We start from the raw sequence: 24,334 nt of genomic DNA, 5'->3' as shown, positions 1-24,334 counted from the left end.
TTTTTCAGGCTGAAGAATTTATGCAGGTAGTAAATGGAATAAAACTCTGAAAAATGCATGTGTTTGCATCACATACACCATCCATCTAAGCACCTTTCATTTTTGTATGTTTTGTAATTTTCTTTTTGATGTGCAGGAGAATAATGCTGTTTTGAGATGGGGTGCCCTGAGTTAAGGGAATTGTCTTGCTACTATATCTGAAAATCGCAAAGCACTGAAGAATTAGAGAAGGCCTTTGCACCCATTTGTTTATTGTTTGCTCCCTCAAGTAGCAAGCACTTTGTAGACTGGGACGTGCGCAGCACTGATGTGTGTGGACTTGGCTGGATGAGCTCATTTGGTGCTTGAGAGCTGGGCAGTGGCAGTTTCCGGTGGGGAGCTTCCTGGGGGTGTAGAGGGAGAGTCGGCTTCATCCTTAGGTGTGATCATAAGGGAAGGATTCCCTGTTACGGCAACTTTTAAACCAAAGCAGTGGAAGGAATTTGTTAGGGGAAGGATAGGAAAGCAAGCCTGGGAGGAGCTGGCTGAGCACAAGTGAGGGCCAGTTGTCCTGCATGAGCTGGGACGGCTTGTAGAGTGGAGTCAAGAAGAGGGCTTGGGGTGGATTGTGGGCAGTGGGGCTGGCTCTCCAGCCACCCATTCGTCCATCTGTCCGTCCATCCATCCACACACACACCCTACACCTGTCCATCCGTCCATCCATCTATCTACCCACTCATCTGTCCATCCAGCCATCCACCCACCCATCTATTCAGCCCACCTCTCCGTCCATTTGTCCGTCGTCCATTTATCTGCCCACCCATCCATGCACCCACTCGTCCATCCATCTCTCCATCTGGTCATCCATCTATCTGCCCACCCACCCATCCCACAGATGTTTGAGTGCCCAGAGGGTGCGGCATGATTCTAGGTCCAGCGAGCAAGGCGCATTCCATGCTTGTGGTCTGTTTGTGATGGATGGTACACACAGGAAGACTCAGTATGTGTGTTGGGGGTGTGAGTGACTGACTGCGTGAGTGACCATCCAGGGCTAAGGGTGGGGTGGGGTGGGATGGAGCACTGCTGTAGAGAGGGCACCTTCTGTAATGAGTAATGTTTTAGCCCAGGCCCTGCCAGACCTGTGAGGATTTAGAAATTTGTTTTAAGAATTACAGAGTTATCTATGCATGGTGGTGCATGTCTGTGATCCCAGCACTCTGGGAGGATGAGGCAGGAAGATCTTGAGTTTGAGCCCAGCTTGGTCAACTTAGCCATTTACTGAGACCCTGCCACAAAATAAAAAATTACAAAGGGAAAGGGATGTAGCTCAGTGGGAAGTTCAGTCTCCAGTATGGGGCAGGGCAAGGGGAGTAACTGGAAGCTGTTGAGTGGGCCTACCAGGGAGTAGAGCTTGTCCTTGGGTACAGCAGAGATCCGGGGTGGCTTGAGCAGGGGGAGTCACACAGAGAGCAGGGTGTGTGGCATCAGGTTGCGCTGTGGTGCAGGAAGTCGGACTTGGGAATCTTGCGAGCGGGGCAGGATAGAGGAACTTACAGCCCGGGGACTGAGGGCTGCATGGAGAGGGGCTCACTTAGTGGAGTCGGCCAGGAGAGGAGCAGGTTGCGGGGCTGAGAAGCTTGGCCTGGCGAGTGGGCCGGGCTCTGGTGGCTGTCTGGAGGCCACTGCTCCTGGAGGCCACTGCTCCTGGAGGCATCTGCTGTGTCCTCAGGACGGCACTGGTGTAGCATCCCTGCCGGCGGAGCGGCTGGCACAGGCCTCTCTGGTGGGCTGGCACCTCCTCCCAGATGGACAGGACTCAAGGTGAGGGAGGCTGCGTGGAGCCAGGGGCCCGCTGGTGCATGGGGCGTCACTGCACAGCTGGCGCGTGGCGAGGTGTTACTTCCTAGGGACCCCGCCGGCCGCCTGAGGCCCCGTACTTTCCCAGAACACGGGTCATAATGAAGAAATCTGCCAGAACAGGCTGCTGTTAAGGAAAAGATTGCAAGGAACCCAGGCTGAGATGCCCTTAGACCCTGCCTTGGCAGGATGGGGACAGCTAGAATGGGGCCAGAGACTCAGGGTCACCTCTGCCGTCGCCTGAGTTCGCGTCTGGTCCCAGAGTGCTCTGGGCTTCGGGAAGAGCCTGCTTGGTTGTAACTGCTCCTCTTTTAACGCAAGGAAAAGTTCAGCAATGGAGTTCTTTTTAGCAGTGAAGCAGGCTCATGCTAAGGGAGTCCTACATGGCAGAAGACTGAGGAAGACACGGAGTGTCCTGGCATCTCCACCACATCTCACTTCCTGGAACTAGTCACAAGGAGCATTTTTCTTGTCCTATCATTCTAGACATTTAAATGTATAAGGAATCTCCATGTGTAGTCTTTTATAATTTCTCTCTTTATATTTAACATACAACTTAGACCGTTTTCTTGAAGAGTGTGTATTAGACCCATTCCATTCTATTCTTTTGTTTTTTGTGCTACCAAGAATTGAACCCTGGGCCTTTGCACTAAAGCCAAAATCTCCAAGTCTTTTTATTGTTTGAGACAGGATCTTAACTAAGTTGTCCAGGCCGGGTTTAAACTTGAGATCCTCCTGCCTCGGAGTTCTGGGATTATTATTACTGTTTTTTTTTGGTACCGGAGATCGAACTCGGGACCTTGTGCTTTCAAGGCAGGCGCCGGAACCACTGAGCTAAACCCCTGGCCCGAGTTCTGGGATTATAGTGTCAGTCCCTGGGTCCCATTTGTTCTTTGCAATGACCAGAAAGTAAAAAGTGTTTCAGGCTATGAAAGTATCACATTCTTCCCCCCTTTCCATTAAAGAGCCCTGTGTTAAACTTGTTCGAATGTATCTCATAAACATAACTGACAGTGAAATTGATGAGTCAAAGAGAGCGTGCAATTGGGCAGATGTTGTCAAATTGCCTTCTCCAAAATGCCTCAAAAGTGCCTTTTTAAAGGTGGATATGATGTTAAATTGCCAGAATCTTCTGCAGGACCTTGGAGGGCACCGAGACCTTCCTCATGTAGGCCTGGCCTCCACTGCCTCCATGTTGGGGTGGGGCTGCCTGGTTCTGAATGGGCTGAGAGAAAGGCACAGGCTGGTGGTCCAGGGCGCTGGGGTTTACTTCTGTCTTTAGAATAGAAGCAGGGACAGTTCCACAGGGAGCGCCTGCCCTGCCTGCCCTGCCTGCCCTGCCTGCCCTGCCTGCCCTGCCTGCCCTGCCTGCCCTGCCTGCCCTGCCTACCTGTACCATTCGGTGTTGGCTGAGTGCGCACTGGTGCTGGGTGGTTCCAACACCCTTTCCTGGCAGCTGCTCTTTTCTGTCTCACTTGAATGAACTGGGCCCAGACCTCTAGGGCCTGGTGGGGCTTTGATGTGCACCCGCTGGCCATGTGTGTTCAGCACACAGTTTGTAGTTCTTTTTGTATTTTCCTGGGCATTTTAAAGAGTGGTGGGCCTCGTACACACTGATTTCCCATGCATACTTTTCCAAGAAGGGATTTGCTATCGTCTTTAACCACCTTCTTGGCTAATCATATCTTGTTCCATAGAACAATGAATTAGAGAGGAAATCTGAGATACTTTGCTGGTAGCACAAAGACCCCAGGCCTACTGAGAAATAATCTCAGAAATAACCTTATCTAACCATATTTCATATTTCTCAGAATTGTGAATTTTATTTTCCCTGTGAATCATATAAATAGTAACAAAGACAAAAGATGTTTGTGGATGATTGAACTTAATTTCTGATTTGCAAATTAAAGAAAATCCACCCAAAGCATAAGCGTCTGTCTGGCTTTGTAGCAGTGGCCAGTCTAAACTACGGTTAAGCAGTCGAGCCATTGTGGTACTGTTATTTCTGTTTTGTGCTTTCCTTGGTGTGAGGGCGATTCGTAGCTTGTCCAGCAGGGGTCGCTGCCAGCTCAAGATCTAGCGTTTGTGCTGGCTGATGCGTGGGCCCACAGCTGAGCCACATTCTTTCTAAGGGAAATGGATATGAGTGTAATGTGAAAATAGATTGTATTTTAGAATGTTGTCATGGAAGTTATTAGAGATGTCATAATAGCATTTCTGAGGGCCTCGGAAGATACCACTGTTTCCTGCTTCTTAGATATACCGAACATTTTACAGTTAGTTCCATGGCACAGTTTATCATGATATGATTTCTGCTTTGTTCTCTTCACTATGAGTTTCATAAAGGAAATTTTAACTGTCAATTTAGAGGGGGAATTTTATTTTGGATGTAAGTGTAACGTGTAACAAAAAAGCAAGCAAGCAGTTTTTAATGGGTGACTTTGCAGCTTTCTGTTGAGTTTTTAATTGTTCCGAGATTCTGGGTATTTCTTTACCTCTGTGACTCCTGGGAAATAGTTGTATTTTAAGTGGAGAATCCCAGAGAAAGATTTTTCTTCTCCCCACACTGTCCAAATTATTGGTCTGCATTTATTTACCAGACTAATACAGCCATTATGATCTTTGAATTATCAGTTTTCTTGAGTGTGAGTGGGGTGGGACACAACACATACATGTGTTGTGTGTATATATGGATATTGTTGGGATAGCTTCGCCTACACTTTTCTGTATCTAAATTTTTAAAGTAACGTATAGACCTTTTTATACAAGTGTATAATTCATATGTGCAGACTGGATTATTTGATGCTTATAAAATATCAAAGCACCATTGGAATTTGGGAGATTGCCTTTTCCCTTGGTTTAACTTGTGTTGCAGTTTTCTTCTCATACTGTCTTGTCAGGCTTCTCTCCTAGTTGGCTGCTGCTTCCCCTCCCTCTGTGCTCCTTCTGTAGAAATGAGGGTCGCCAGCTACCACTTGAGGGCAGCATGATCATGAGCATCTCCTGGAGAATCCGGCTTCCCTTTCAGCGGGCAGGTGTGGGGCACTCCAGAGAACACAGCTTGTCACTGCTGAGTGCCTGACCCCCAGTGACCAAGCACTGCTGGGCTGGGCCTCAAGGCAAGGCCTGATACACAGTGAGCATTGGTGGGAGGGGAGAGCTGCTGGTGGTGGTTGTGGCTCACTGTGGAACTTGGCAAGTAAGGAGAGGACCCCTTCCGTAGAGAGGTTTTGGTTCAAATCCCTCGAATAGTTATAAGGCCTAGAAACAAAAAGTTACTGGGGGAGAAAGCTTATGCACTGTTTTCATCTTTGTTTTTTGAAAAGAATGAAAAAAACTTGCAAATAAAGGCATATGGGTTATTTTATGCATTTGCAACAAACCGCTGATAGCACCTGATTGAGTCCTGGTTAACAGGTTTATTTTACTTCCTGATTTCTGGAAGTAAAGCATGCACAAAGCTGGGCCATTCAGTTATTTGCAAGAGTGATATTTTTAGGGTTATCTTTGGTTGTATGGCTTGTGCCTTGGACAGACCTCTTGAGTTCGTATTCCTTTCTTTAGGCCCCTGCCTCCTTCTCAGCTTTTTTACTTGTATATATTGCAGTACAGGGGATTAGTCCCAGGGCCTTTGCACCTAGTTTCATCCCCAGCCCTTTTGGTTTCTTATTTTGAGACAGTCTTGCCAAGTTGCCCAGGCAGGACTCAAACTTGTGATCCTCCTTGCACACATGCATCACTGCTCCTGGCCAACAGATTATTTTAAATGCATCAGGTAAAGTGGACATTTGTCCACTAGGTTTTTACATTGTGACAACTGCAAAATTTCTTTGCCCTACTGAGTCGTTGTGCTTTATTTGTTTTTCCCCAACTGTGCGTGGATGCTCTTGCCTGGTTGCGCCTCCTGGCCTCCTGCCTCTTTCCAGCGCCCGGCTGGTTCCTACCTCTGACCACCCCGCCCACCTTTCCTGTATCCCTGGGTCCCTGGCGCTACCATCGACATCTCCCAGTCGAAGTGGCGCCGCGGCCTCTGTGCCATGGTGGGCTTGATGGCAGAGGTAAGGCCAGGGCGGGAGTGGAGCAGAGGTTGGTAAGCCGAGTCCAGGTCCCTCGCGCTGACCACGGTGTGGCTTAATCCAAGAGGGCCCTCAGGACGCAGAGAGCAGATTGCGCATTGTCTCCCTTGGGGGGGAAGACCCGCCCCAGGTCCCCTCCCCCTCCCTCCCTTCCTTCCCCTCCCTCCTTCCCCTCCTTCTTCCCCCTCTCTCTCATTCTTCTTAAAGAAAAGTAGATTAGGAAAAGTAACCCTTACGGCCTGGCCTTCCGTCGGTCAGCGCCTGCCTGAGGGGCGTGGGGTGAGTGGGAGCTGTGTGCGGGCCGTAGCCACGCCCCTCAGCTGCTTGCCAGAGCCTTCGCGCTCCCGGGCTCCGCGCCTGTCTGTTCCGGTGGCCGTGAGGACCCTGCAGTCAGCGCGGTACCTGAGCCTACGGTGGGCGCCACTCGCGCGCCTTCCCTTCTGCATCTTCCTGTAACACTGAGTTAATAGAGGAGAACAGACAGGTACAACAGATTGTTTTCCACCTGCTGACCGAGAGAGGGGAGGGGTGGAGGCAGATTAGGGGCTGCGCCCCAGTCTCACCGGGTTCCCGGTTCTCTCGGCTGCCTTGGCGCAGGGAGGCCGAGAAGCTCCCTGGGCCTCACCTGTGCACCATCTGCGCCCCCCCGATCGCCCCGCAGAGGTGGCGGGAGCGGCGTCTTGCCCGTGCCCTTCCCTCGGGAAGCACGCACGGCCCAGACCCTGCCCAGGCCCGGCCTGTGGTGAGCAGAGCTCCGCGGTGTGGAGCTGCAGTTCCCGGTCTCCATCTGGGGCCCCAGGGGCGCTGTTCTTCAGGGGGCTCCGGCCATCAAAGGCCGCTCCTTTGCCTGCGGTGTTGCTGGCTTGCTGTCCTCCCCCTTTCACAGGCCGCATGCCGCTTCCCGCCAGGCCCTTGACGCCCTTTGTTCTCCCATCGCAGCCTCTGTCTGAACTAGAACTCATTCAGCAAGTTGAACGGTTCCCAGTGGTGGAAACGGCTGTTTGTGGCTCCCACTTAACCCACAGTATATCTGAAAACACCCATTTTAGGGTCTCTGCTGCAGAATCACAAATCTGGAGGTGAGTTTGTCCACAGTTATGCGTTGTGCACGTGGGAGCACTTTTTGCCCTATTTTTGTTTCTTAAGCCCTACAGCTGCCCAACAGGCCCATCTGTTTCTTTACAGCCTGAGTATTTTTTGTTTAATTATGAGAGTAGCACATACTTGGGGAAAAGGAAACTAGAAAAGTATGTTATGTGCAAAATAAATAAAAATGCCCAGAATACCACTCCCTTTCCCTCCCCTGCAAGGAAAACACAATTATCTTTTTTTTAATGCATCCTTCCAGAAATTTTTTTGCACATATATGAGCATTTTAAACACACCCACTCACAAATGGTTTACTGCTATACATACTGTTCTGCCAATATAACTTGGATATGTTTCCACATCAGCAAATATAGATTGACTTCATCTGTTAACAGCTCCTTAGTAATTAGGGGATAATTTCTCACAGCACCCCTGTTTTTTTTGGTTCCAAACAAGCTTCTGTGGAGATATTCCCAGGGCTCTCCCCATCCCACTTCCTGTTTTCAGTGTCTTCCAGTCAGCTTCCTTGAGAAGAGCTTCATTACCACATCATCCATTCGTAACACTTTGTAGCTTCTGGTTACCCGAACTGAGGTTAGCCAGAGGACCTGGGACAAGAGAGGCAAAGCTGAAGATGGAATTAGACTCAGCCTGCTCTTCAGCATCTCACATCCAGAGCCTCCCGGTTACACCTCTGCAGGTCTTTGCTGTTCCCTGAGCTGCCCTTGCCCACCATTTTGACTTAATGGAAATAAAAACAAACAATGCATTAGAAAAAAAGTCACAGTGGAAATTACAATTGATTCTTTATAATTGATTCAATGTATTATAAATGCTTCCATAAAATTATAGCTTCCTAGGTTTATTTTCTGGAGCTGTATGTGAACAATAATTTGTATTTGTATAATCAGTATAATTAGCTTTTGACTGCATAAGATTTTCATTTTCAAAATACACATTTTCTTTTAGTCAGCTCATTCTAATTTCTCTCTAACAGCAGCATTTCGGAATTGTATCTACCTGATGTAAATGCCATTGAAACTAATGTTGGCAGCAATTATCTGTGGTTACTGATGTCACACCAATAGCTCCCAAGTTCACTCTCATTTCCTGGTGTGTCTTTTGGCAGATCCTTAAAATCAAAGCTGATTTCTCTGTTCTGTGGGAGCCGGAAGCACTCGGGAGTAGGGAGGCCCACAGTACTGTGTCCCATGGGCCCACTGGCGTGGAAGACGGGGTGGGATTCTGGGGGTGGCTCTCAGGAGCGGGTGGAGAGCACTGGGGGTGGACCAGGGAAGTCAGCAAAGCATCAGTTGCTGAGGTCTTAACAGATGAGCTTTTTCAACTGACAGCATTCTGAATTTTTAGGGGTCTCATGTTCATCCTCACATACAATTGTATGATTATTTCAGGCCAAATACCAGTCCTTGTTATGTAAAGTCAGGAACAGAATTTGGCAGTTTCTGTGATGCTGTAGGCATGGGGCTGGCAGCAGGTGGGGTCTTAGCTGGTCCGAAGGTAATAAAAACCAGGTCTCCTGCCTCCTCTGACCTCCATGCCCTCCTTGGGCAAAGGCTGGCTGTGTGGCCTCCACAATGTTCTCTCTGCCCTCGCCCTGCCCCACATCCCCCGTCAGTATATCTTGCAAATGTCAGCTACCTTCTCAGGCCCCATGTCGTTGTGTTTTGTACACTTGTACAGGGAGATGTGCTAGTTACTGTGGAGGGAAGATGCCGAGTGGGTCTGTTGTGGAAGCGGATTGTGTGGCCGTTTTGCCTCAGTGATCACTTTAGCCAGCTTGGGTGACTTGGTGCATTTTGGGATGTTGGAAAATGCGAGTCTCTGGGTATGTTTGCTCTTCCTGGTGCAGATTTAAAGAGAGAGATGAAGCTGGGCATGGTAGTTCATGCCTGTAATCCCAGCATCTCAGAGGAGGAAGAGGCAGGAAGATCTCAAATTCAAGATCAGCCTGGGAGACCCTTCCTCAAAATAAAACAATCAAACATAGGGGAGAGGCCCTGGGCTGAAAGCCCAGTACCACACAGGGGTGAGGGTGCTGGGGCTGGAGAGGAGGAGGTGTGGGCTGAAACGCCCCGGCCTGGTGGGACATTTCGAGCCTGGATGTGAGAGCGGAGCAGAGCAGCCCCCTGCAGTGTGTGTGACCTGGTCTTAAACATCCGTGAAACCAGGCACAGCCCAGTGTCATGTTCAGAGGGACCACACTGAGGTGCTCAGGTCCTCAGGGAAGTGAAGGTTTTGATTTCTGAAATCCCAGAGCATCCCTGCGTATCCCTGAGGTTAGGCCTCCAGGGCACCTTCCGTGTGGGCAACTGAGGTAGGACTTGAACGGCACAGGCCTATGCCCTGCTGAGGTCTAAGAGGCTGCTGCCTGCAGTCTTATGTGTGCTGTTTTATTACAGTACACGTTTGATATTTATCTGAACACCCACCCATGCTGCACAGAGTCCATATCTAAACATACTCTGTTTGCAGTTATTTGCTTAGTGAGTAAATGAGTATGGACCATTGTCCTCAAGAAAATGAAAAAGTATATAAAAAAAACCTTAATAAAAGCTGAAGGTCGAACATTTTAGTTCTTGGGGTTTTTGTTTTTTGGTACCGGGGATTGAACTCAGGACCTTGGGCTTGTGAAGCAGGTGCAGGCACCACTGAGCTAAATCCCTGGCCCTTTAGTGCTTGTTTTAAAGAAGTTACTACTAGAGGGTAATGACACCCAGCTGAAGTGTGCTATTGCAAGCATTTGAACTGCTGGGTTGCCTCTTTAAGGGCCTCCCATAAGAAAATAGAAATTAATTTCCACTGGGTGTGTACACTGGTGTGCATGGAGATGTGTGCAACCTTCTCTGAGATTTCTACCAGCAGACTGGAAGCGATTTGCCTGGAGCAGGAAGTGATCTCTGGGCACTGGGACCCACGCCCACATCTGTGTGTCCATCGGTGAGAGAGAGAGAGAGAGAGAGAGAGAGAGAGGGAGGGAGGGAGGGAGGGAGGGAGAGAGGTGGGGGGGGAGGGAGAGAGGTGGGGGGGGAGAGGGAGGGAGAGATTCAGAGGAAAATCCTCCTTGGTGCTTTTGGATTGCTACTTTTGCATACAAGACTGTCTCCCCTGCCCCTCCTCCCTCCCTGTCTCTCCCTCTTCCCCTTGGGCAAGCACTCTAAGGAGAGATCATATTAATACAACCTTTGGCTCCTGAGGTGTGGATGAGTGAGTTGTGGTTGGAATTTAATTTTAACAGGTTTTATCAAACTGGCGAAAGATATTGCAAATGTTTAGTGTGAGAGTCTGGGGCAGTAAATCACGCACAGCCTTGTTAAAACCCACGACCTCAGTGTAGGGGTGGCCAGCACGTGCTTCTGCCCAGGGCCCTTGGTCCCCCCGTGGGTCAGGCACATTATCGTCACCTCGTAACTCTGCGGGATCAGGTGGCCGGTCGGGCTCATGGTGAAGGGAGGCTTAGCACACCCCTCGTCTTCTTTCGGGAAGGGTTTAGGGCCTCATTCTTTTACCCATTTGTAGCCCATTTGGGTTTTCACGGGGATTTTAGAATCATGTTTCAAGGATGCAGGCAAGTCCTGTTCACGTCACCTATGATGTGGGTGCGTGACTTGTGAACCTCTTGTGGGGATTGCATTTTTTCTTTCTTATATATTTTTCCCTTCCCTCTCTTTCCTCATGTTTCTTTCTTTTTCTTTTTCTGTTTTTGGTTGGTATTCTCCAGCTTTTCATTGTCTCCTCGCCACCGTTATCTTGGCTCAGAGTGCAGGTGTAGTCTTTTCTGCCGTGGATGAAGGCCATCATGTTGGCCCATGCTTTCTGCTCCCCGTGGACAGGAAGGGCAGCCCCATCTTCTGGATGTCACCGGCATCCGGCCACACCTAGCCCCAGGCTGGACACAGCTACGCACACCTCTGTGCTTGGTGAGGCACTGTGTGCAGCAGGTTTCCGGCCCTGGATCCACTCCGTGTCAGGGATCAGTGAAGCTGCAGGAAGGAGCGTATTACACAAAGGCCCCCAGCCAGGTCTCCCTTCGTGAACCCCCAGGCCCCTGGAGTCTGGTGTCTGCTGCTCGCCCTGGCTGCCGTGGATGGACACATGGGTGTGCCTGGGCGTGGCCTGTGTGGCTGGATCACCCCGCCTGTAATTCTTCAGGGAAAACCCAGTGCCTTCTCTGTGGCTCCTCTTACCAGGGGAGGGAAGGACAGGGAGACAACTTGATGGACTCTGAAGATGTCCCCAGGATGCATATGTGAGGGTCCTGCATCCCACGCCAGCCAGCTCCTCAGTCTTGGCAGCACTGTCCCGGGAGATCAGTGCACTCACAGAGCGCAGGCTGTGCATGTGCAGACACTGTAGACTGCTCCTTCACACGGACACGGCAGCTCACATGTGCCCGTGTCTTCTGCAGCCTCCGATCTTACTTCCTGCGCGGCTCTGTAGAAACCATCACGATCTCATAGTTCTGGAGAGCAGAAGTTTGAAATCAGGGTGCTGGCGGAGACTTGCTTGCTCTCTCTGAACGCTCCAGGGAGGGAGCTCTGCCATTTTGGGAGCTTCTGGTGGCCCCAGTATCCCTGCCTTCTCTGCTCGCACCCTTCTCCCTGTCTCTGTCTCTGCTCAGATTTTTGCTTTTCATACCGACATTAGGCATATCGCTTTGGGGTCCCCTCTAATAATCATATTTCAACTTAATTACCTCTGAAGATCCAGCCTCTAAATAAGGTGGAGTTCCGAGGGTGTGGCTTCTGCAGATCTTTTTTGGGGATGGCACAATTCAGCCCATGACACATGGCCCTCTCAGGTCAGTGTGACGGAGAAGGCGCTTGGCTTCAGGATTGATCTTCTTTATAAAGGTGGCAGAGAAAAGGCAGCCTGTCTTTCTCCGAGACTAGAAACCCTGGAGGACAGTTTGGCGGCCTTCAGAAACGGGCATAGGTGTGGATGGCAGCGGCTGTGACCCCTCAGTTGGTGTGCGAGGCTTCACATCCTGGGTGTGGCCAGGAAGAAAAGCATGTCCTGAAATTCCAGCACAGCAAGCTCGGCCTCCTTGGAGCTCACAGCTGTGGGGTCAGCTCACGTGTTTTGTCATTGGCTAATTGTCAGATGTTTGTATCCAAATATGGGGTAAGGCCCTCAAATGGGTCAGAATTTTATTCTCGATTTTACATGTTAGTCATAACAGATGTAATACATGCCCTATGAGTGCGTTTGGAGACCGTACACTGCCAAAATGTGGCCCTGAGTTAATCACAGAGCAGTGTTCAATTACATAGTTTATTCTGTCTGTTTCTGTTCTCTGCTCTCCCAAGAAAGAGAGATTAAAACACGAAAACTTTATTCTTACAGAGAGAGAAAGAGAAGAGCCAGAAAGAGCCCCCCCCCCCCCATGGAGAGAGCGCACACGCAGAGACATCTTTCAGAAAGGCTGCCAGTGCACCTGCCATTCTGCTCGGTGACTGCATCTGAGAATGAGTGTTGGGTGGGGATGTGAATCTACTCCTCCCTCCATCCCACCTCCTCCTGGCTATACAGTGTCAGTGTCCTACTGCCCTCAATTTCAGTGTTTTCCTTCCCTGTTTCCTTTGGGGCAGGAGTGAGTGGTCTATGGTGACCCTTAAACACAGCCAGCTACTTCTCCACCCTCTTGTGCCTTTGCACTGAGCTACCTCCCTGGCCCTTTTTTATTTTTTATTTTGAGGCAGGGTCTTGCTGAGTTGCCCAGATCGGCCTGGAACTCGAGATCCTCCTCTACCTCCCCCTCTCGGAGTGCTGGGATTACATGCATGGGCTACCATGTCCAGCTCCGGCTACTTTATTTTTCAGGCAGCCAAACCAAGATCAATCTCTTCCATTCCTGGGCAGTTTGAAGAGATTTATTAAGATAATATTGGTTAGATAAGATCTCTGCATCTGTCCTGACAGGGGCTGAAGAAGCTAGCCTCAGGTTAAGATGAGGTTCTGGCAGATGCCTTGTAATCTTACTTTGAATCTTCTCCACCACTCCCAAAACTCAAAGCAGAGGTCCGGGGATTTAGCTCAGTGGTGCCGCACCTGTGCACCTGCCTCGCAAGGGCAAGGTCCTGAGTTCGAGCCCGGTACCAAGAAAACAAAACAAAACAAAACCCTCAAAGCATTATCCTGCACTCAGGTCTCATTTATGCAAAACAATGAAGCTACTCTTCCAGCTACATTGTGACCACTTGGGTGCTTAGACTAAAGGTGTCTGTGTGTTTGTTTCTCAGGCTGCAGTGCAGGCAGCCGCCTGGGGCTGCATCTGCGTGCAGCTTGTGCTGAGTTGGGGAATCCCATCTGCAGCCCAGGTGCCCGCCAGGAAATGTGCAGGGCACCAGGTCGGTGCTGCCTACGTGGGCTACGCTCCTTCCTGCCTGATCTGAGTTGCTTTACCTTGTCATCGGAGCAAAGTAGTTTCTTCTTGAAGAGCTTTTCAGAGCCTTTTCTCGTACAGTCAGAACTTGAAATGAGGAGAGGCTGCGGTCTCAGAATCCACGTGGCACAGTTTTTGTTTCTCTTTGTGTGTTCCAGACTCTTGGCAACATCTCAGACCATTGACACAATCCTGAGTTCCCACTTCATTCAGTGCCAGGCAGCAGGGTCCCGGGAACCACAGCAGCCGAGCATGGCCGGGCTTGGGGCCTCCTCCATCTTAGCCCAGAGCCTGGGACTGTTGCATGTGCTTGGTGATGTCCAGCGCCCTACTGTGGGCCTGAGCCCTGGGTTATGTTGGGGACAGGGCTTCGGGGAGGCTCTATCAGAGCATGGCTGGAGTGTCTTCGCTTTGTGGGACAGGGCTGGGGGTGCAGAGCTGAGTGAGCAGCTGCCACTGTGGGGTCCCTTGGGTCTGCTTACCAGAGGTACCCATGCAGGGTGGCTGTTGCCTTTGGAGGCTGCAGTGTGAAGACCTGTGCTCTTCTCCTGCTCCAGGCTGCTCAAGGCTGCGGTCCAAGTCCTTGGTGACCAGAGTACCTGGGACATCTTAGAGGTCTCCCCTGACTCCCGGGCGACATAGGTCGAAGTTTGGCTTTGGGTGCATGAACAGCAGCTGTTGTGCGTTTTGTGGCTTTGAGCTGCAAAGAATCTGCCCAGGAAGACTCTGCCCTAACACAGCCATTCCTTTTCTCTGTGGTTCCAGCCCAGTTTCCTCCAGAGTTCCTTCCTCACAGCAGGGCTTAGATACTGTGCTCGGTCTGTAAAACGTGTGGCTTCCGCGCCTGCTGCTCCCTGCCCCACAGAGAGGCTGTAACTCTTTACACACATTTTCTTGCTTAAAATGAGCAGCCAGGATGTCAGCGTGGGAGGTGCAGATGCCTGGAGGACACTGCCCGGGTGCGCCCGGTGCAGCATGGCTGCGGGCATCACTGCTGCGAGGCTCAGGCAGGCAGCGCCCAGGCCAGTGCAGCCGCCTGAGTGCTCAGCAGCCCTGTCTGCAGGAGCAGAGCGTGGACGTCATGGCTTGAAGGACAGATGAGACTGTCACATTTTCTAACTTCTGGTCAACGGTGGGAAGTTCCTTTCAACCACTTGTTAAGACAGTAAAACACTCTGGTCTAGAGCTTTCAAACTGAAAGCCTTGTTTCTGGTTAAAGCTGAAGATTAAATTGTGCACAACTGAACCTAATTATTTAAGGGGGAAGCATTCGGTGGCCTACTACAGGATGCATAGAAAATCCCCATTGTGGTTTGGCTGCCGAAGTGCGTGAGTGGTCACGTGTTGGGGATGTCACTGGGCGCGGGAGCCGCCTGCTGTGCTCAGGACACAGCCGAGTGAAAGTCTGTTTTCATTTTCGGGGCTGTTGGAGCTCACCCCGTATTCCCGTAGCCTTTTGTGTGTCTTTGTAGCGTACTTACGGGACGGACGGATTTTTGCTATTTTGTCACTTTCTTTACTGTGCCCTTGGGGGCCAGAAGCACTGACAGCTCACAGGTGACCGCAAACTCAACTTCTCACACCTGGCTGCAGAGAAGGGGGGACTCTGCGCCACCTGTTGGAGAGCAGGGGGATGGCGCGGGCTCACGGCGGTCACTTCCTGTGGAATGCGTTCTGCCTGCCGGAAACCCAGGCGTGTTAGGTCCTCCCGACCGCTTCAGACACCTCTGTTTACCCGTCCTTCATGCATTCTGTCCTCGGAAATTGCTTCATTTTCCCGAGAGCTTCTTGTTTCTCTGGAAGAAACTAAAAACGACTAACTGAAGTTTGTCCAATACATTCCTTCAACCCTAATTTATTTACCCTTTTTACGTAGCTTGATGGGCATAGTTGTTATTGATATCTCTGCAGTGTCCAGCCACAGAAGGGGAACTTTTCTGGTGACATGTCATCAACCTCTTAAAACAACTGAAATAGCTCACTTTGTAGGCAAAAGTTCTAATGTAGGATTACTTTCAGAAACTTCAAAGAAAGGAACACATAATTTCCTTTCAAATGTATAATTTGCTTGTTTGATGTTTCTGTCTCTGTTAATTCATGATATCTTGCGGCCCTCGGTTTTAATTGAAACCAGCATCAGTCTGCAGATTCAAAATTAATATTTATATAAAATTTATGAGAAGTGTGTAAGTCAGAAAAATTAATTTCTTAGAATAGATGATGATCTTTTTCTGAAGGTTTCACGAATTAAGTTCTAAAAGTGCATCTTTCTTTCTTGGGTTCATAATAGATGTGGAATATTGTGTTGTTTGGAAGAGCTCTTTTTTTTTTAAAGCAAGGAATGTGTTTAGATATAATATAACCTTGATTTGGTTTCTGTAAAATTCTCTACTTGAAAGCCAATTTAGGAATAGCTACCTTTAGGTGTACCTGGTTCTTCTACTGAATTTTAAGAAATTTATGACAAGTAATGATGAAAGGAATTATTGCTATTTATGTACTGCTTGAGAAGTGTTTTCCTCCAGTTTGCACAGAATGTTAATTTGCCTCTGAGCACCACGGCTTGGGTATGTCATCTATCAGTGTGCATTACAGGTGGGAGTATGTTTGCTGTACAGTGGCTTTTCAGTTTTGTTCTGTGGCATTGACTTACGAGAAAAATCTGACATTTAAAAAATTTGTAAGATCTGTGCATAATACGTGAACTCGTCCTTACAAGGACGGTCCTTCATGGACAGTAATAACACACACTCCTATAGAAAAGGTAGCACTGTAGATGATGAATATACTGAGTTTTATTGGAGGTGCCATTCATTTCCATTTGTGATGTGAATCCCAGTGTTTGGGTTCTGTCTTCAGAGCTTTTAAGGGTGTTGTTGAAATGGTGCAGTGATGCCAGTGTGTCCAACCCCAATGCAGGAAAGGACTCACTGGTTCATCTCAACCAGTGAAACCTTTCCCTGTATGGACCTTGAGGCGCAGCAGGCTTCTCCCACCCCTGGGTTCAGGGTTTCTCCTCAGTGTGTTGTGACTGAGCCTGGCTGGGCCCTGTCCTGGCCCAGTCTGGTCAACACGAACTGTCTGTGTCCCGAGCTTGCCCACTGCCTCAGTGAAGCACTGCAGAGTCTTGGATGCTTCAGTTGTCCGGTAACTAACATGGGGGTAAGGATGCGTGACTAGGAATCTTTTTGTTTTGCTTATCTCAAGGCCTGGGTGCTGCTCGCCCCATGTGCGGTTGTCCTGAGGAAAGAGAGCTGCTCCTTGTTAGTGATTTGACTTTGAACCAGAAGTTTCCACCTCTCTGTCAAGCTTTTCAGTCAGTTTAATTGTTGCATGGTGAGCTTCTCCATCTGTCTGGAGGGACGGGGTTAAGCTGATCATGTATAAGCAGAGCAGAAAGAAATTCAACTTCAAAATTAATATAATGCTTAATCCCAATTTGGAGTTACTGTTTTATTCATCAAACTGCCTCATTGTTTTCTTCAATTATCTCCTTAATAAGAAACAGCATACAGTCCAAATTAAAAGATACATTTATGCTAATATTGATTTTAACTCTTTTATGTATCAGAGATCCATGTAAGGTTTTGTTTGCAAAATTCATTCTCCTGGTTCACATGGCGAGGGTAGGGTAGGGTAGGAAGAGGAGAGAGGAATCGTGCATCATGAAAACTTCTTCTTGTTTCCCAAGGACAGGAATTGGGATCTCCCGGAAAAGAAACATGAAAATATGAGTGGGATTGGCTATCACAGATACATGTGACTTCAGCTGCTTTAGCTCTCATGGAGTGAGTCTGATTTTGGTTGTTAGGGAGGCAGGTGATGTTTTCTTGAATAATTGGAGACATTTGGGAGCAGGAAGCCAAGATGGCCAAAGGGAGGCAAAATTATAATACTCAACCAGTGGTGGGTGAAGTGGGGACGGATAGCACAGTTATTACCTGAGCAGTGTCTGTGTTTTCTACTCATTTTTAATTCTACAACAGTGGGCTTTCAGAGGTGGTGGAGTGGTGGCGGTGTATATTTTTTATGTTTCTGGTGCTGCCATACAGGTAGTTATTCATGGTGGATGTAACTACGTGCTGGACAGATGCGTGAAGGGGTAGACTTGGTTCCATTCTGCTGTCATGTAGAAACAGAGGTAGCGACAGGAACAGCTTCGTCAAGTCAGAACCCTCAGAGATTTCAGAGGTGGTCTGGGGAGGACAGGAGTCCCAGCAGAGGGAGGTGGGTACAAGGGTGGAGAGGACATTCAAAACTTTTTAATGGGTTCTTGAACCAGATGATTTTCCAAAGCCGTTTATGTTCAGAGGCTCCATTACTGAACATCTCCTGTTTCTCCAACAATGCGAGCGTCATGGGAGAGAGTTCTAGCAGTGTGTGAAGCGAGATGCCCGCCCATACGTGGGTATTCTCAGACTCTTGGTGGTGGTAAAATAAAACTTTAAAAATAAAAGTTGGCAAATGAATTATAAATCTGTACACTACAACCCAGCACACTTAAGCCATTTATTCATTCAGTAAATATTCAAGTGCCAGTACACATTGTGAGTGCCAAGTTCCCCTTTGAAGTTGGAGAGGAGAGCAGAGCAGAGCCTTTCAGGAGCGGGTGGAGTGGACCTGGACCCTAAAGAATCAACAGGACTGCTGTGTTGGGGACCAGAACATTCATGGGGGCTGTAGGGCAGGTGGAGGACAAGCTATGGGGATGATGGGATGCACCTGGGGGACAGCAAGGATGCCTCAGGGAAGCAGAGTGGGTCAAACCAGAAAGGAGGTGGGGGCTGACCTTCATTGGGACCTCAGCACTGAGCTGTGAACCGTGTGACCCAGTCTGAGGAAGGGGTGTGCAAGCCTGAGGGGCGTGCGTGACTTCAGGCAGAAATGTGGAGTATATGTGGAAACTGATCTCTTAGATGCATAGAGTGTGATAGTTTAGAGTTCCAGTTGAAAACAGCCAATCTGAAGGACATCACACTTTTACAAAGCCTTGGAGCTTTTGAAAGTGACTCATCTATTTGCTGATTTAAGCATACATTTGGTTCATTTGTCACTTTCTCATTTCTGCCACAGCTGTGACTGACTTTGTCACTCTTAGAGAAGTGTGTGTGTGTCCCCCCCCCCCCCCGGTGGCCTCACTGGTACAGGATGTCACCAAGAGCTGAGAAATGCTATTTTAAGTGTGGTGGGAGTGCTTGCTTCGGCAGCACATATATTAAGTGTGGTGGGAAAGGAATATATTTCAGTTTTTGCAGAAGTCACTGAATTTCAAGCAAAAGTAGGAAGAATTTGTACCAAGCTTGGGCATTTCTGTGTCTTCTAGTGTTGGGAGGAGTTTGGATTTTATTCTGAGGCTTTATAGGTTATTGTTAGTTGAACATCATTTAACACTGAAACAAATACAGTTTTGTGTTAAGTTCTTAATTGAGAAATATTAGGAAATGTGAATTTTGGTGGAAGCAGAGAAGATTTGTGCTGTTTATCTCTTTAGCTCTGAGGTTATGGTTTAGAAAGTAGAGTTTTGAGGGTTCTTTTTTGGTGGTTATCTAATTTCTTCACCAGAGAATATAGTCAGGCACCAATATTTACAGATTGGCTATGGTTAATACTTTAAAACGTTTTTCTTTTAAAATCTTAAACCAAATTGCATTTTTTACAAATTTTCTCTATTGCAGATTTCCTAAAAAACTGTCTCTACTACACTAAGAAATTAAAAAGTTTTCAAAAATAATAATTTAAAAATTATCATTTTGATCTTTTCTGGTTTCTCAGGCCTTGGAGTTTGGTGGTGGCACTCTCTTTTGTGAGTTAATTTGTAAGGCTAAGCTGGTGAAAGCTGTCTCCTCCTTTGGTCTTAAGAATCAGATTTCTATTTATAGATACACTGAAATATCCTTTTAAAAAAACCAGTTTTTATTTAGGAAGTCAAGCAAAAATATCAGCCAGTGTTTAAAAAGTGCTTTGAATATATGTTAGACATTTGGAGTATGACTTAAAGAAAATAGGATGGGTATAATTACATAACCTGTTAAGCTCTGCTTATCACTCCTGCTCAGTGTATTACGCTTTTTTTTTTTTTGGTACCGGAGATCGAACTCGGGTCCTTGTGCTTGCGCAGCAGGCGGCGAAACCACTGAGCTAAATCCCCGGCCCTCAGTGTATTACTCTTGAATAGGATACTTTCTATTTTATTTTTTTTTATCTTGCCCTGATTTCTTAAAAAGTATATATCTTTTTATTCCTTTCTTTCTCCAGCTTCTTACTGCCCGTTGTTGAGAATTACTTGATATCCCCAAATTTCAGGGTCCCAGCGCCTCAGCTCCCCTCAGCTCCTGTGAGCCCTTCTTCAGAGCCAGCTCTGAAATGATTTCCCAGAGGCTTCCACCCCTTCTCTTGAGAGACCAGCCCTTCTGCCCTGGGTGGTGGAACAAAAGGAAGAGAGGTCACTGACCCATACACTCAAGTGACTTCTGTGTTGATTGACTTCAAATATCATGATCATTCTTTCTGAAAAAGAAGAAATGTTTAAATCTGCGAAACTTTTCTTTTTTCCTTTCCCTGAACTTAGCTCTTTGCCTTGGGCAGCTACATCTGGCATATAAACATCCATTTGTGTGAGTTCAAGTTTCTTCATGTTCCTAAACTTCCCTGTAAGTTTATAGTATACTCTTAGTGATTGTGATAGTCTTTGTAAGTCAATTTATAAAAGGATCTAATGACAGGTAGAATTTGTTATTATTAATCCATAGCTTGAAATGTTGTTTCTTTTTTTAAAAAACAAGTTAAAATTTATAATTAATAAAACTTTCAGAATAAGGTGATGCAAAATGGTTTTTGCACATTGACCCCTAACTGATTTTCTCAATAATCTCAGATACTTGAAAGCTTACTACCTCCAGAGAACACTGGATAGAAAGTTATTTTTCAGACCTTTTCTGATTCAACAGGAAATGAATTAGTTTGCCCCTTTTCCTGCAGTGCCATATTATCTGAATTTGCCTTCTGTTCTTACAATAGGCAGAAAGAATAAGAAGGCTACACATTTGCTAATCCTCCTGGCGCTCTGTGGTGCTATACTGTGGGGTTGAATAATGATGATTAATTGCAAGCTGGACCATGTGCATTTCAGAGAATAGATGATAATTCAATAAAATGTAATGATTTTAACATTGTGCTACTGGTATGTATTTATGATACATAGCTCTCGTATTTCTACAAGATATACTTTGTGATTGTGCAGATGTTATTGAGCTCAAATTTCAAGACATACAAATGTTTGGGGCTGCTTTCTAATGAGAATAAGGAGTCGGCCTTTCACAGATTACACCTAGGAAAGGGAAAATTAAGAGCTGGGTCAAAAAGAAAGCAGGTGGTCCATAAACCTGTTTGCACACATGTTAAACAGGAGGGCCAGAGTTTGCTTCCTAGGTTGATCATTTACTGCAGTTTTATATATTTTTATAAAAGTGCAAAACTATGTTTATGTTAATGCATTTTTGTTTTTTTGCACGTTAATGTTATTGGCATTAATATAGTGCACTAAAATAAATTGAACAATTGTAGGCTAGTTTGAAGCTTGCCTTGAAATTCAGGGGAAAAGTTGTCTTGTGTGTTGGATTTGAAGTAAAGATCTTTATTAATATTTGTACTGCTATAGCTTTAGTTGACTTGTGTTCATCTGTGTAGGAATAGGTTTGGTATAGTGGCTTGGAGAATTAATGTCCATTAACTTTGAAAAGCGATTACATTTAATTTTTAATAAAGATTAACTAGTATTGTTTACTTGGTTGGCTTTTCAAGTACCTTATCCTCTCTCCTTCAGCTGTTTGCCAGCCCACAGTTGCTCAGTCCTTTCATACACAAGTCACTTAAACTCCTCATACTGTCCTTGTCCCCAGAATAATAATGTCCACTTTGCTGCATTGGTACAGTAACGAGGAACAACACTTTCCGTCCATTGTGTTCGGAACTACGCCCTGCATGGAGAAGGCTTCTCCATCTGGGTCCTAAAACCTCACTCTGGCCCCTTGAGGTAGGAATTGTTGACCCATATCCCCAAATAAAGAAATCAGTCACCAGAACTGACGCTGCCTCCCAAAGCTGCAGGGAGCTCCTCAGGAGCTGGAGAAATTCGAACACACCACCTAGCGTCGTCTTCCTCACGTATTGTCATCATTACAGAGCACAGTCATTGCATAGAGGCATCATGATCAATTGGAAAGAGCCAGAAACAAAAACTTATAAACTTTATTATGTTAAGTTTTATTATTTTTAAATTATGGTGATCTTGTCCTATGGAATAATTATTTTTAACTGATTGGGAAAAATGTATATAGTTTAAGGATTTGGGGATATACCTGGCAAATGACTTGTTAAAATTTTTAATTTATATATATCTTGTGAAAATTTTGTATAGTTTTAAGCACAGCTTTGGAGCACTCAGGCCTTGCCCAGGTAGGTATGCTGTCTTCATTGTAGCTCTGGTGCTGTGTTCATAGGTGCATACTGTGTCCAAACTACTTTAATCTGAACACATCTGATTTATTTTTCCATCATCACGTACATGGTACAGTGACAAGGAAGGCTGGTACAGTGCCAGCTTTTAGCTTTTTAACAAACAGTTCCATTCTGAAAAACCACGTATGGGACTTCAGAAGTGATGGGATGTGTGTGGTTGGTCCAAGATCCAAATTTTTTTGGTGAGATTTTTCTATAATTTTATTCTAATTTGCCTTATCAGAAGGAAGGAATTCTAAGTATGGTTGTTGAGTCGCTTTTTCTGGCCATAATTAAAATTAAACTTGAAAGGCTCAGAAAGCCCAGAGATGCCCCTGGCTGCTCTTCACTCAGCGTGTGGGAGTGCCGTGCTCCTCCAGGTGATTTGGTTTTCATCTCTTCTGCTTTCTGGTTTGTTCAGATAACACCTGGGCAGGTAATGCCTCTATAAGGGTTATACTCTCTCTCTTTTTTTTTTTGGTACCGGGGATCAAACTCAGGTCCTTGCCACTTGCGCAGCAGGTGATGAAACCACTGAGCTAAATCCCCGGCCCAGGGTTATACTTTCTTATACAATGTTTTACATTTCCAGGAAAATCTCAGCTTTTGGCTGAGGTCTTTTTCATTTTCAGGTTCATGAGTATACTTGTTGGAGTTTTTTTTCCATTGAAAAAAAATTAGTTATAGAGCCTAATGGGTTTCATTTGGGCAGATTTGTGTGTGCATATAACACACTTTGATCATTTCCACCCCTGTGCCCTGCCTTCCGCCTGTCTTCTCATTTTGGGGGGTATTTTAATTAGTATATATTGCTCATATCCATCCTCTCTATTATGCTGCAGGTGTGTACCAGCAAATTAATTTAGGTGTGTGGCAAGGTTATGTGATGTCTTACTACAGGTACAAAATCGTGGCAGAAAAATTTATTCATATATATTTATGTTTTATAAGTAATTAGTGAACATATCATAGCTTTGAAAAAACTGTAATTAATTTTAACAGCCGCTATAGGTTATTTTATGCAAGCACCAAAGCATTCATGAATGTAGGAGTAAGTTGGCTCTTGCTCTGCCTAATTCTAGGTACATGGTTTTCTTTCACTTTTGGGGACTGAGTTTGGGAAGCATCATGAAAATGGACTGATTTCAGTGATCCTAAATTGTTCAGAGGCTAGAATATTTTCACCAACAAAGTCCTTTTTCAAAGTTATTGCACAAGTACAGTGTTTAGCCACTTCACTTTTCTTAGGACCAGTAAAGATTGTGAACTGAAATAAAACAGAATACCACCGGCTGCATTATTAAAAAATTTTCAAAGCTCCTAACCTGCCTAGCATATTGGAGGTATGCTACAAATATTTTTCGGTGAATGAGTATAGTTTACCTATGATCACACTAGTTCCTGAGAATATTCTCTATTTTCTTTATGCCTAAATGCTTTTTTCCCTTCTTTGATGATAAACACCAGTCCCCATGCAGCACATCTTGGTATATTTGATCATTCTCCTCGCTGTCCTCTAAGGCTATAGTTCTGTTAATATTTTCTGCGTAATGATTTAGTTGCTTGAATAGTGTTCTGTTCCCATAATGCTGGACCAATTTTTGGTGAGTACCATTCTTTTCTATGTTTTTTTTTTAAAATCATAGTAACATAATATAGTGACAGTTTCTGTTTGTATGTCATCAGAGCATTTATTAGGATAAGGAAACAATGATAATAGTCATAACTGTGGCTTACTCGGAACAGCCAATGACTTTTACATTCCCTAGGTGGTTTGCGTGGTATCTGGGTTGTTTATTGGGACTGAGGATAGTTTAATGACTTTCATTTTTCTTGCCATACGCCCTTGCTGAAATTCAACACTATTTCCAGTTCCTGCCAGTGGAGTGTAAGTTGAAAGTATATGGATATACTCCCGGAGTCTGGAAAACATGTTGGTGAATGTATCATAAATAATCTGAACGTCAGTGTGGGGCACTTTGGTATAAAATTCTGCACTTTCAAACAATTAACAGGCAGCCTCTACATTTATAGAATTCTACAAGTTTGGTGTATTTCCATTATGTAAAACTTTACTATAACTAATAAGAACAGTACCTCTGCAGAAGGTGATTGCCAAAGGTAATTTAAGATCAAATGAATTTTCTCTGTTTGTCGTTGTTGCCTAGCACTGTAAAACTTTCTAATAAATCTCACCCTTTTGAAAACTATCGAGAGAGGGAAAATAAGTATGGAAGGCCTTAATCTTTTCTCATGCTCTTTAACCAACTGGTTCAACACCACAGGAATCAGGTGTAATAATAAGAGCAGATTTTAGAGCTCACAGAGTCCAGATGTGGTTCAGATAGGTGTTTTTTGCCTTGTGTGAATTTTTTGTGTTTGAATGTGTTTCAGGTAAATAGATAGTGCTGTGCTCACTGGTTTTTGAGGTCCT

The 24,334-nt window shown here is 46.2% G+C and overlaps 1 protein-coding gene across 22 annotated transcripts in view; it reads left to right on the top strand.

The window, feature by feature from the left end:
• The window catches only part of Pard3 (par-3 family cell polarity regulator), a 605,457-nt gene that overhangs the window by 129,001 nt on the left and 452,122 nt on the right, over positions 1–24,334 (top strand). The window lies entirely within an intron of this gene.

The sequence above is a fragment of the Heterocephalus glaber genome, unplaced genomic scaffold, assembly GCF_053883595.1.
Source record: "Heterocephalus glaber isolate CG9 unplaced genomic scaffold, H.glaber_assembly_v1.0 deba00000738, whole genome shotgun sequence".
NCBI classification, from domain to species: Eukaryota; Metazoa; Chordata; class Mammalia; order Rodentia; family Bathyergidae; genus Heterocephalus; species Heterocephalus glaber.
Note: the sequence above shows the minus strand (reverse complement) of the source record. Positions and strands in the feature narration are given on the sequence as shown.